The sequence below is a fragment of the Phascolarctos cinereus genome, unplaced genomic scaffold, assembly GCF_003287225.1.
Source record: "Phascolarctos cinereus isolate Bilbo 61053 unplaced genomic scaffold, phaCin_HiC Scaffold_2;HRSCAF=192, whole genome shotgun sequence".
NCBI lineage: Eukaryota > Metazoa > Chordata > Mammalia > Diprotodontia > Phascolarctidae > Phascolarctos > Phascolarctos cinereus.
This window is the reverse complement of record NW_027555625.1, coordinates 74,756,929-74,770,378: the sequence shown is the minus strand read 5'-3', so window position 1 is coordinate 74,770,378 and position 13,450 is coordinate 74,756,929. Positions and strand designations below refer to the sequence as shown.

At 34.5% G+C, this 13,450-nt stretch overlaps 1 pseudogene; it reads right to left on the bottom strand.

Moving 5' to 3' along the window:
• Positions 1-1,174: 1,174 nt before the first annotated feature.
• On the bottom strand, positions 1,175-1,987 carry LOC110193264 (E3 ubiquitin-protein ligase RNF170 pseudogene; annotated as a pseudogene).
• Between the last annotated feature and the right edge of the window lie 11,463 nt (positions 1,988-13,450).

The window sequence follows — 13,450 nt, the reverse complement described above, 5'->3', positions numbered from 1 at the left end:
GTACCAAGATGATGTCTGCATTTAATTGACTAACAAATAAGATTTTCTGATTTTTTCCCTCTTGATGCTGAGGACAGTATTATACTCAGTAGGGGTTCAATAAATGTTCACTAATGAGGCTAACAGTTTTCATTATCTGTCATCACTTACACATTAAGATCTACCTGTTACTTCATACAGTATTGTGACAAAGATCATTAAATAACTATGCCAGGTTAAGTCAATTGAGGAATTTTAAGAGCACATGTCAACTCCCAGGAAAAGAAATATTTTTCTCACTCACTCTGTCATCCTACCAATGCATGATACATCCCAGGCCGGAACTGAATGAAACAGTAATTTATTTTCTGGTAATGTTTAATTAGTGTTGTTTATGATTCAGATAAAAGTTTTGCAGTTAGTTCATGAAAGTTGGCTTTATTCCTTTTCAAATTACTGTTATATGATTACCCTTTGAAAATATCAAGCTATTGATTTAAGTATTACAATTATTAATATTAAGTGTTTTGGGTAAGAAGAAATGTATATGTTTTGTTCAATCAACAAACATTTATTGAGTGCTTACAATTTGTAAGACATTGCACTAGACTATGAAATTTGGAATTTATTAAATTTTTTTTTATGAGACCCAATGTATGCACTAAGTGAATCCTGTGCAAGATTGAAGTTCTTTTAGTTTTAGCTGATAAAATAGTTATATTGGAATGGAAAAAAATTGTGTTACAAATAAATGCACAAAACACAGTAAATGCTTAAAGATACTAACTTTTTAAATTGTATGTAACATTTTACTATAACTAGAAAATTATTCATTATAATATTTATATTTCATATAAGAAGGTAGTGGGAAAATTACATATTTAATAATAACTTTCTACATAGTCAATTGGTTTAGTTTTGAGGGATAGGTAAAGATAAGATATAAAAAAAATTCCTTTTCATTTAATCCCCTCTCTTATAGTGACTTTTTCAGAAGGCATTATTTTATATAGCTACTTACTGAACAAACAGATATTGCTTAGATAGTTATAAATCTAGCTTCAGAATTACAGCCTCCAATACACTGAAACAGTTCCAGTTAGCAAAACTTCCTAAGACGTTTTTGAACCTGCAAAATGATATTCAAGTATTTTGTTATGGTTCCCCACATAAACTCAAGGAACATTCATTTATTTCATATATTTGGCCTTTGTGTTAGTACTTCTGGATACATGATGTAAACATACATAAGCAATTAAAAGATGATAAAGAAATAATCTGGAAATTCTAGACTTCCAAACAAGGCTTCAGGAACAAAATCCAGGGATGATATCAGATAGAAAAAAAAAACTCCCAGTAAACAAAGTAATATCCTGATGCCAAATATCCAGAAGAGGTCCCCAATTGAAAACATTTCCCTAGATGCATGTCTCAGTAAAGTGAGCAGATCCATAAATTTTCCACAATCAATCTGGGTTGTCCTGAGAATCCTCAATTATAGTCATTAATATCATGATGCAATTCTGAGAAATCCTGAATCTGATTATCTTCACCAAATACTGGTAGGAGTAAGGTAACCATTGATCTGCCGATTGGATAACTAATGGCCCCAAGCCATGAACAATATTTCCAATATGCACAATATGCTGTAATGCAGGTACCATGGGAAAAAAAAAAGAGATGTTCACAGTTTGTTTAAAAAGGAAGAAAAACTTGATGTAAATGATGTAAACAAATTGGACAGGGCATAAATTGTTGCTGAACAACAGCAGGTGCATCCTGATCTGTCTGAAGTTGTTTCTGAAGCACCAGCACTAACTCTTAGTTATCAGGGTTAATATTTTGTTTTGCATTATTTAAAAGTATATATACATATATGTATGTATGAATGTATGTATATATGTATAAAAGTGAAACTGATCACAACTGCCACAAGGACTTGGTCATTTACTCCATCTATAAGTGAATCATCCAGTTTCAAACTCTGAATTCCAGAATGTTTTTTCATTCCAGTTCCTTGGTGCCAGTCTGTTGTGGGCCTCATGCAGGGGAGTGCACCTGGTCCAGTCTCCAGTTATTTCCACTTGGTGCTTCCAGGGTGTAGGCCTGAGGAAATGCTGTTTCGAAGTCCTGGGCCCAAAAGAACCTCCTGTGTAATTCCCAAGCAAGTGGGCAGCCAGGACTCTAAGGATGCAGGTGACCCTGAAGCAGGCCAACTTGATCCTGACAGCCTCCAGGCTGCCCAGCAACTTGCGACTCCTTCTGACCCCCAATCATCCCAGATCCCCTCTCACTCTCTAGCTGTCCCGGGAAGAAGAGAAGCAGGGAGGAGAGAGCAAGAGAGAGCAGCACGGGGTTGGGGGCAGGGACAGGACTTCTATGTATACTCTTTAGTTAGTCAGTGTCCTTTCTAAAATGTATTGTCTAGAATGGAATACAATATGACAAATATGGTCTGACCATGGCAGAGATCACTGGGGCTTTAACCTTATTCTGAATGGTCTATCTCTCTTCATTCAGATGAAGATTTCATTTACTCTTTACCTGCCATACTGCACACTTGATTTACATTAGATTTCATTTTGCTACCAACCTCCTCCTCAACACAAATACCTGTAATCATACTTCCCATTTCTTAAACTTATGAGTTGATTTTTTTAAGAGAAGACATTGTATTTGTGTTAGAGTAAATGTTTCGTCTCATCAATATAAATATTCCTTCCAATGAATTAAAACACAATGTATCCCTACTTACATACCATGTCAGATGTTCACCCATGTCCTATCATAAGTGAGTGTTCTATTAAATCTTCAGTGGACGAATCCTTTAAATTATCTTGACATCAGAAAGATATCAATGTAGTACTCAGATTGTTTATACATTATCTCTGCCTTTTGTTACTGGATCATTTTTTTCTTCAAAAAAGTTCTTTGATGAGAATAATTTAAATTTACATTGATTGATAATTACTTGCTTGTGATATGTTACAAGCTTTCTTATATCCAAATTATATCTAATACATCTCCATTCTGATTTGAGTGATTCTCTATGTCAGTACTTTTCAAGCTATCATGTTCCTGGACTGAAAGTCATTATCACTGGAAATAAATATTGGTGAGAACAGGTGAGTATTTATTTCAGATCTTTATAATTTTTCAAGCCAATTTCATCTTATATATTTTTGCCTATTATTCCAGCTTTATGAGAACTTTCTTGGTCCTAATCTTTTCATTCCAATGTTTTATCTCTGTCCTAACTTTGTGCCATCAGAAAATCTGATAAGGATGTAGTAATGATAAAGTAGTATCTCACTCCCCAACCTAGCTACAATCCTGACCAGGGTCAGAATAGGTTGGGACAAATACTTTGATAGGGAAAGTAAGGTGTTTAATGATGTTACCTTAAAATCAGTGTGAATTTGAATGAGGAATTTGGGAAGGTATGAAAGAGATTGCCCAAACTTTCAAGGTGAAAAAGTTGGAAAGAAACAGAGAGAGATGAAGAGGTAGGGAAACAGAAGAGAAGGGCTCTCCCTGTGCTTTGATGCTCAGACAGAGGCACAGAAATATACTGTTCCTCTATCAGTTAAAACTGTTGTAAGCAAACATGTTCATTGGGGGCTTAGTGATATGGGGTAGAGATGGGGGATAAATTAATTTTTACCCAGTCCCACAGCTCTATCACCTATCCTCTATGTTCCATACAAAAGCTCTGTGTGTGTGTGTGTGTGTGTGTGTGTGTGTGTGTAGTTAGATTATATTAATAGATTGTTTGAAAAAAGTCTTTGTTTCTTAATGAATCAGATATATTTGATCTCTTTTTTAGCAAGTACCCTAACTTGTTTCCTACTTTCATCACCACCTCCTCCAAAGTCTTTGATTCAGGAAGGACATTCTTGTTTTTCCTGTTTATCTTTCTGTCTCATGTTTTCCTTCAGAAAATCTGGGTTGGGGTTATTTAAATTATTCTATATTGTTTATTAAAATATTTCCTAAGGTGGAGGTGTGTCATGGCACCTCATAAGTTCTTCTAATGCAGAAGACTTCTCAGTAAATTTAAGGTGTCCTAACTTGTCAGAGAAAGATGTGTATCTTTGTTATATGCTTACATCCTTGCCTTTGGCATTTACCTGACATACTTGTTTTAGTAAATCTGTGGCAAAAGGAAATTAGATTATTCAGAGAAGAAATGGATAGAGGGACACTTTTTTTCCATATGTTAAGAAAAAAATCAAAATAACTATGCCCATACTGAATTGGAATGATTTAGAAGAAAATGGATTCTACTTCACTGAAGGTCTTTAAAAGATGGCATTATAATCAATTGTCAGAGCTGTTGAAGGACAAACCCCAGCTTATGCATTAGATGGACTAAGTAACCTCAGGTCTCTTCTAACTCTGAGATTCTTAAACCTTTTTTTCTTATAATCTATAATATCCTTGCACTTAAAAGGATTGTGAGTTGAGGTGAGATGTGAATTGATATAAGATAAAAAAGAGGAGAGAAAATATCTTATGGAATAGAGCAGAAAGAGAAAGATGAAATTAATGATGGACTTGAACATGGGAATGAAGAAAAAACATATAACATAAACAATTAAGAGAAATAGTAGGGAATATTTTGAGATAATCATTGTCCTATTCTGAAGTGGAGATCTCCTGCAGGCATTTTGCATTAAGAGGAAAGCAGAAATGCTTATTAAATACATGCTATGAAAACATAGATAATGGAAGATGGGGGAGATTTTCCAATGGAGCTAGGACCTCTCCAATCAGGGATAATGCTCACAAATTCCCCAGTGTGACTACAGTTTTGAATTACTTCATTGAATACAAAAGATGTTTTTCCTGAGTTTTGCAAATGTTGTAGATGGTCAAAGACATTGACTTCTCTGTGTTCAGTGTTTTGGGCATGCTTAAATGACCTTCGAAGAAAAAATTCACACCACTGTTTTTTCAAGTTCTCTTTAAGACTCTTTAATTAGATAGATAATGAATAAATCTTGATTCTCTTAGCAGTCTTTCCATTTTCCTCTCCTTTCTTCGCAATTTTCACCTAATTCATAAAGTCTGTTAAGGGAGAAGTGAGATCAGGCTTTGTAAAGTTAAATTGTTAGATGAGGCACGTAGAACTATTTCAATAACTTGTCAATGTTATCTGATTGAGACTATGTTGAATTAAATGGAATTCAAGAGATTATGACTAGTATGTGAGTAAAATGCCCATAGTCACAATCCAATCTTTCAAACCCTGTTTTCAAATCTCCTTTCCATTGGCGACAAACTCTTTAAGAATCCTGGAGATAAAAAAAAAATCAGAATGAATTTGTTGGTTGCAGAATTCCAAGGAACCTGTTCCTTTTATCTCTGATGATTTGTCTACTATTCAGCTTTTCTACAGATGCCAATACCCCCAAATGTACAAAGCAGGCTACTTGCATGGCTTATTATAACAGTAGATACTAGATAATGTCTTGGTCTTCAGGTAACTGTTTATATTTCAGGTAATGATTCTCTTTGTCAAAAACAAGTTTTTCTAAAGAGTATAGAAACTTCAATGGAAAAAAGATACATTTTCTTTTGAATCCTAGTAAAATGCTAAATCAGAAAAAAGCAGGAATAATTTTATGGTAAACCAATCAGATTTTGAGAAAGCATTTGTTCTATTACTCTATCTGATTAATTGGACGCCAACTAAACTACTTTAAAGAAATACAAGAGCCCACTCTGCCCTTAGGAATAAATGAGTGTTTACAAGTATATTTAAGGGCATAATTTGGCTAATAGAATGTTCTCTGTCTCTTTTTTCCTCTTTCTCCTGTTCATGTGTCAGTGATAATGAAGTTGGTCTTTCATTTAAATAGAACCTTTTTCTTTGAGCCAAGGAATTTGTAAGTACATTACAAGCCTAATAGCTTGATATGTAAACTCTATCAAGGGTACACTCCATCCAGCACTGACAGCCACCCACAAAACTGCTGCTTCTGATCTCTAAAGCTGTAAAAATGGGACACAGCTACATTGTGCCCTAGAGAGCAAATATCTTTCTTCTGCAGGAAAGAGAGAACTAGGAAGCTGGTACTGAGTCTCATTATCAGGGGAGGACTATAGGTAGTACACTGAGGGGAACGATATTTGTAATCAGATTGGTGTGCAACTGGTATCATTTCTCAAGACTTTGGGCTTCACCGTGTTTCAGTAGAAGAATATATATATATGTATATATATGTGTGTGTGTGTGTGTGTGTGTGTGTGTGTGTGTGTGTGTGTATTTACAGACGACTCTCAGGAAGTCTTTCCTAGCTAACTGGAAGTTTATTAATGTTATTTCCTCTCTTTGCATTGTACCTCCCCCTAAATTTCTCTTATTCTGATTTTGTGATTCTCATTTTTCAACTTAGGTAAAATGAAAACAAAGGAAGGGGAAGTGAAATGTCCAGGATAAGACATCTTTAATTGCTAGTATAACCATGACTGGAATACATATCTAGTAACTCTTATGCTATTTTCTCTTAGTATTCCACCATACAGTGTAGTACGTGACAGCCAATATTAAGAGCAAAAAATAAAGAGAAGAGGGGAAGAAAGGAGATAAAAAATTAATGCTAAAGAAGAATGGCATAGGTATGCATTGATTCCTTTGTTTAATTATTTAGCTAACTTTTTTGTTCCTTTAGGTAGAAAAAAAAGAAATCATATGTCTTCTATGCTGTGATATTGTCAAAAATTAATGTGAGTAAATGATGTTTTATAACTAGGGTTATAGCAGAACTGGTTTATAAAATGGAATAGGTGGCTAAAAAGAGAGAAGATTAGAAATAGTTGGAAGGTAGAGGGATATAATTCTCATGATAAATACTTGAGTTTTAGTGGAAATGGGCTTTCAAAGAAATGAGGTGATTTGGCAAAAAGGTATACATAGATTCTTCTTGTTGTTAGAGATCACAGATCTCTGAAGTATGAGATCTTAGGACTTGTTTCCTAATAGGTACAATGAGAGAGTTGGATGAGGTGATCTCTATGGGGAATTGTGACAATGATGATGATGATGATGATGATAACTTGCATTTATGTAATCTTAAAAGTTTACAAAGTGTTTTACATATATTTCCTCATTTGTTTATAACACTTGCATTGTGTTGGATCAAATGAGATAATGCATGTAAAATGGTTGGTTGAGTGGTATAAAACATTAATTATTATAATTATTAGATGAATTAAGACATTAAAATGGTGAATCAACCAAAGTAGTATTTACATGTGACAATTAATGTTTCCATTATTATCAAGCTCAAATTCTGTCTCTGACATATACTATCTTTGTCATCTTCCTCAAGGTATTTAATCTCCCTGAGACTCAGTTTCCACATACTAAAATAAGAATGATAATTCCTGTATTATCTACCTCATAGGGTTGTGGGGAAGATCAAATGGGATCATATGTCTAAACCACTTTGTAAATCCAGTCATATAAACATAAATCATAAATTTTATTTACCCATTGTTTTGAACTGTTATAGGTTCCAGGTCACAGATATACTGGAGATGAGCATGCAGCTTTATGCTAATACATGAACTGATTCTAGGACAGGACTTCTTAAATTAATATTTCTGCTCTTTCAGGCTAATGAAAAACTGATGTGTTAAACATTTGACACCTTCAATGTTACTTTAAAAAGCATAATACATTGCAAGAATGCTTATTCATCTGAAGTTAGATTTTTATCATTGCTATTTGGAAGGAAATAGGAAATTAAAATATGTGTAACAAACCTTTCCCTGTATCATATTGCTATTTCCTTAACCATATCTTCCTGCCTTCCTTCCTGCAAAACATATTGAGTGTCCAAAATGTTCAACAATTAAAAAGAATTTCTTCAGAATATACTGATATGTATATCATAATCCTTGGCTTGAAGGAGCTTATATTCCATAGATGATATAATAGTACTCAAATGAAATTGTGAACACATCATATTAGAAGTTCTCCACAATATCACAGATTGCAAACCTTCTGTGCCTGCTCCTTCTGTGTGACTATTGTCCATGTTCTCTCAAAAGTTCTCCACAAGATTTCCACTCAGTTTGCTAGAGGCCTTCCTTGATTTCTTCTAGGAGTACTAGTGGAACATTGTGGCTGGCCAGTCATCACCATTTGATCTTGTCACATAACCAGCTTTTCTCTTTCTGCCATAAAATTCTTCCATGCTATAGTTTACTTTTATTATTTGGAGCTCCTCATTAGTTTCATGTTGTAGTCTTCTCACATCCACTAATGCATAATTCTATTTGTCCTCTGCTACTCATCTTCAGCTCTTTGTAGATAATGGTGGTACATTATGGTCCTTGCAGTCATATAGCAATACCAGAAAAAAATGTTAGTATTAAAAAGATGGACTATTACTTTCATGAGAAGATTGGGCTTAGTAAAAGAGCTTTGAAATTCCCCAAATGTAATCCAACCATCTCTCTTCCTTCTGTTCAACTGTAGGTCCAGGTTGTTGTCCCTCCATTCTATCTGTCCAAAACAGACATGTTATCATAAAAGTTCTACAGGATAACCATCAATATGTATGTTGGGTTCTGGGAAACAGACAGTATTCATCCACTTGGTCTTTCCTGTTTTTCAACAATAAATTTCAATTTGACAGTAAAAACTATAGTGTGGTCCTTCCTGATTAGAATGATCAGGAGGCTCTTGGAGAAGGTGGCATTTGAACTAAGCACTTAGGATGGATAGATTTCGAAAGGCAGAAATTCTAGAAAGGATGGGCAGGTGATTAGAGCAATAAGAAAAAGTGAAAACAAAAGCATGGAGCAGACCTACATAACTTGTAAATTTCCTCAAGTGTGGATAGGTTAGACAAGAGAAAGACTGATGATGGTTGGTTACCACAGGTCATGTGACAGGTAAGACTAGATTCAAACAGATGATTTTAGTTACCAAGAGGAGAATATACAGTGGCCAACCCTACATTTTTTTCAGGCTGCCTAAAATCCTTTGGCAGGCAGCAAGCCATATGTTGTGCAGGCTTGGTATAGAGACAGGGAGGTATAGACTATGTTTACACAATAACAAGTACTCTGCTTATATTTAGGGTACATGAAGGGGGATACAAAATATCTCTTCTTTTCTTAAACCTTCCAAATCTTCTCTTTCCCACTGCAGCAAAAGGAGTTGACAAATCCTTTACTAGAGAAATAGACCATTCCCAATGAGATATTTTTCTTTTTTTTTCTCAAAATTTTTTTTCCCCTCTAATATCTCATAATGAAGTACCCCTTCTCTTGACCACGGGTAAGTCCTCTACAAATATTCTTGATCCAATGTTGTCGTGTCTGTTCTATTAGATTCTTTCTACAATCATCCCCTTATTCTCTATCTACTTATTACTTTGTTGATGCCTTTAAATATGCCAAACTCTTCACATTCATTAAAAACCAAAACAAAGAAACAAACAAACAAAAAGACTCCCTAGCTCCTACCATCCTCTCAAGCTATTATCTTATTTCTCTTTCATATTTCTCAACAATACTTCTAGGAAAAAAAGTGCACTACCTTGATTGCCTTTACTTCTTTGCCTATCTCAATAACTCCTAAACTCTTTAGAATCTGGATTCTAAATCATTATTCAACTGAAACTTCTCTTCAAAATTACCAATAATCACTTACTGCCAGACTTAATGACACTTTCTCAATCCTCAGCCTTCTTAGTTCATGTGCTACGTTTGAAATTTATGATTATCCATCATTCCTTGATACTTTCTTTTCTCATGTTTTCTGAAGCAAGATACTCTCCTGGTTATCAACTTACCTATTTGACTACTCTGTAAAGTCTTTGATAATTCCTTATTTATAAATGACTTCTGACTATGGGTAAATTCCACAGTTCTATTCTGTACCCTCTTCTCTCCTGTCTCGTCATTTCTAGTATATTGACCTAATTTGGTCCCATGATTTTAATTGTTATCTCTATGTATATGTCTCCCAGATGTACGTATAGCTACAATGTCTCTTCTGAACTCAAGTATTTTATCAGTATAGTGAGATATGTGCTTACTGTACAGAACTATCTTGGGTAATCTCCTAACTCAGAAATATGAGTATCCCTGTGGAATTGGAGGTATTTCTGTAATTCATTGATTCAAGTACCTTTTCTAATGGGTTTTTCATACTGTTAGTCATAGATGATTAATATCCAAGTTTCATTTAACCAATTCACATGATTTGTTTTAGAAAGATATTTACTTCACAGATAAACCAGAAGAAAAGGATACACATTTCTCCCAAAAACCTAGGATATATTCTGCTTTATACCATTTCAGCCTTTGGGTAGAGTGGTCTCAAACTTAATGTATTTTCCATATAGCATTAAAACCTACAAGGTCATTTTCAAATTCAGTTTTCAACTTTTTTGGACTAGGACAGACAAATTGATTGAGACTTCTGCACTGTATAGCTTCTGGCATATTTTAGCATGAACTCTAGCTCCCAGATTCTTATGGCTCAATCTCCTGCCCTTTAAAATCTTCTAAGGTTATAGATATCTTCAATATCTTTGTCATTTATTCTCTCTACCCAGAGAAAATAATAAATGCAAAGAGGCAAAGAAGAGAAAACCACATTCATGAGCCACATATTGGCCTTAGGGAAGATCAGAACACTCTCCCATTACAGCAAATTGTTTCTGTTTCCCAAACTGCGATTAGGCAGGGAAAAAAAAATGACAAAGGGAGAAGTCCTACCTAAAAAATACCTTTCCAAAGTACCTCTATTGTAGTTCCACTGCCAAACCCCAGTCTGTTTCTTTAACATACCATTAATAGACTAGTTACAGAATATCTGCATATGTTTGAATTTGGTTAGCAAGGAACTTCTATTACATACTATCATGCCATTCTGAATTAAACCTCCATAGCCTCTCTGAAATGGGGGATTCATTAACCCTTGTTATATCAGGCAAAGGAAAAGAAGGAAGGCCATAATATAACAATGTATATTACACTGAGCATATGCTAGACACTGGGTTTAGTGCTATGTAACTTTCTCATTTGATTTTACAATAACCCTGTGAGGTAGGGGCAAATATCACCCCATTTTATAGTTGAGGAAAATGAGACAAAGAGAGGCTAAGTGAATTGCCCAGGATCATACAGCTAATAAGTTTCATAAGCCAGATTTGACTTCAATTCTTCCTGACTTCAGGCCCAACACTCTAGTCTTAATCAATAAGTAATTTACATCACTAATATTTATTCCAAAGTGAATGTCCCAAAGATATCACAAACTGAATACGTGCAAGACTGAATTATTATCTTCCCTGAAAATTAACTCCTCTTCCAAACTTCACTATTCTATTGTGGGTATTCCCAGATTCACAACTGTTGTGTTATCTTTAAAAACTTACTCTCCTTCATTAAGTTTCCATGTTTTTTCTCATCATCTCTTTTATATTTCCTCTTGTCTCTATTCATGTAATCCCCATCTTAGTTCAGATACACATCATCCAGCAGCTGGATTATTTTCACAGAGTTTTTATTCTTTCCTCATTTTTCAGAGAGGATTGGTGGCCTCCTGATTGGTCACCTTTCCTCAAAGATATTTTAGAAAGCCAGATAGAAGAAAGACAGCACAACCAGAAGCTCTCATATCCCACTTGCCTTTCCTACACACTTTTATCCTTCGCTCTCTCCAGGGGAATCCACTGGAACTGACTGACTGCTCACACAGTTTGGATGAGATGGCAGTGTTCCTTTGAGATGAAGACTATCAGCCCCTACTATCTGCCCTGCCAAAGTCTCCTACATTCCTCCAGGCTTCATTATATTGCAGACCCCTGACATTTATAATTTGTCTTGCTAATGCAACTTAAACATGCTTGGGCTTCACCATTTTCCCCACTATGGAAGCTTTAGGAAAATTTCAACTTTCCATCAGATCTGCAGTTGAATTTTCTATTTTTTATTGTCTCCTCCAATTTGAGGATGATTTCATTGATAAGTTTGTCTTTTTTTTTTATCAACAGCACTTACAATAGCTCTTAGTAGAAAATAAGAACTTAAGCATTATTCAGTCATTCTTTCATTCATTCAAATCTCTTTTCCCTCCAATCTTTCCTTGAAAAAGATGCCACAGTGATGCTCCTAAAATGCAGTTCTGACTACCTCACTGCCCTCTTCAATAAACTCTAAGATTTCTTATTGCCTCTGGGATAAAATATAAACTTCTCTGGTTGACTTTTAAATTCCTTCAAAACCTGTCTTGACTTAGCTTTCCAGCCTCATTATATATTATTTTTTCCTTATACTCTATTTTCCAGCTACTCTAGCCTTCATGTTGTTCCACATCTCCCACCTCTGTCTTTTTGCGCTGGCTATTACACATTCTTTTTTAAAAAAAAATAAAAATTATTTATTTAGTATTTTATTTTCCCTAATTAAATTTAAAAACAATTTTCACATGACTTTTTTTTATTTTTGAATTCTAAATTCTCTTCCACCACCTCTCCCTTCTCCATTCATTGAGAAAGCAGGCAATTTGATATAGGTTATACATGTGCATTCATTCAACACATATTTTCATAATAGTAGTCATGTTGTTAAAGAAAACACAGACCAAAAAAAATAAACAAATAAAAATTTAAAAAAATTAAAAAGAATGCTTCAGTCTACATTGAAACTCCATCAGTTCTTTCTCTGAGGATGGATAACATTTTTTAAAATCATAAATTCTTCAGAATTGTGTTGGATCATTGTATTGCTAAAAATAGCTAAGTCATTCATAGTTTATCATCTTACAGTATTGATGTGTACAATGTTTTCACTTTGTACCAATTCTTGTAAGTCTTTCCAGGTTTTTCCGAGAGCATCCTGCTCACTAATTTTTATAGCACAATAGTGTTCCATCACAATCATATACTACAACTTGTTCAACCATTCTCCAATTGATGGGTATCCCCTCAATTCTCAATTCTTTACCAGTACCAAAAGCACTTCTATAAATATTTTTGTGCATATTGGTCCTTCATATTTCTGGTTTATTTATTTTTTCTATCTCTTGGAATACAGGCCTAATAGTGGTATTATTGGGTAAAGGGTATGCATAGTTTTACAGCCCTTTGGTTATAGATCCTAATAGCTTTGAAGAATAGTTGAATCGGTTCACAACTCCACTAGCAATACATTGGTGTGTTCATTTTCCCACATACCCTCCAATATTAGTCATTTTTCTTTTCTGTCACAGTCCTCATTCTTAAAAAAGTACGGTCCCGTCATGGACAACTCATGCATTCTCTTACTTCCTTTAAGCCCCAGATCAAGTAACCCCTTCACACTAAACCTTTCTTGAACTACACAAAAACTAGTACCCCCTTACATTTAATTGATATATTTTGTTTTTATGTGTGATTATGCTATCTTTCCCAATATAATGGAAGTTTTATAGAATAAAGATTTTTTTTTGAAGGGGAGA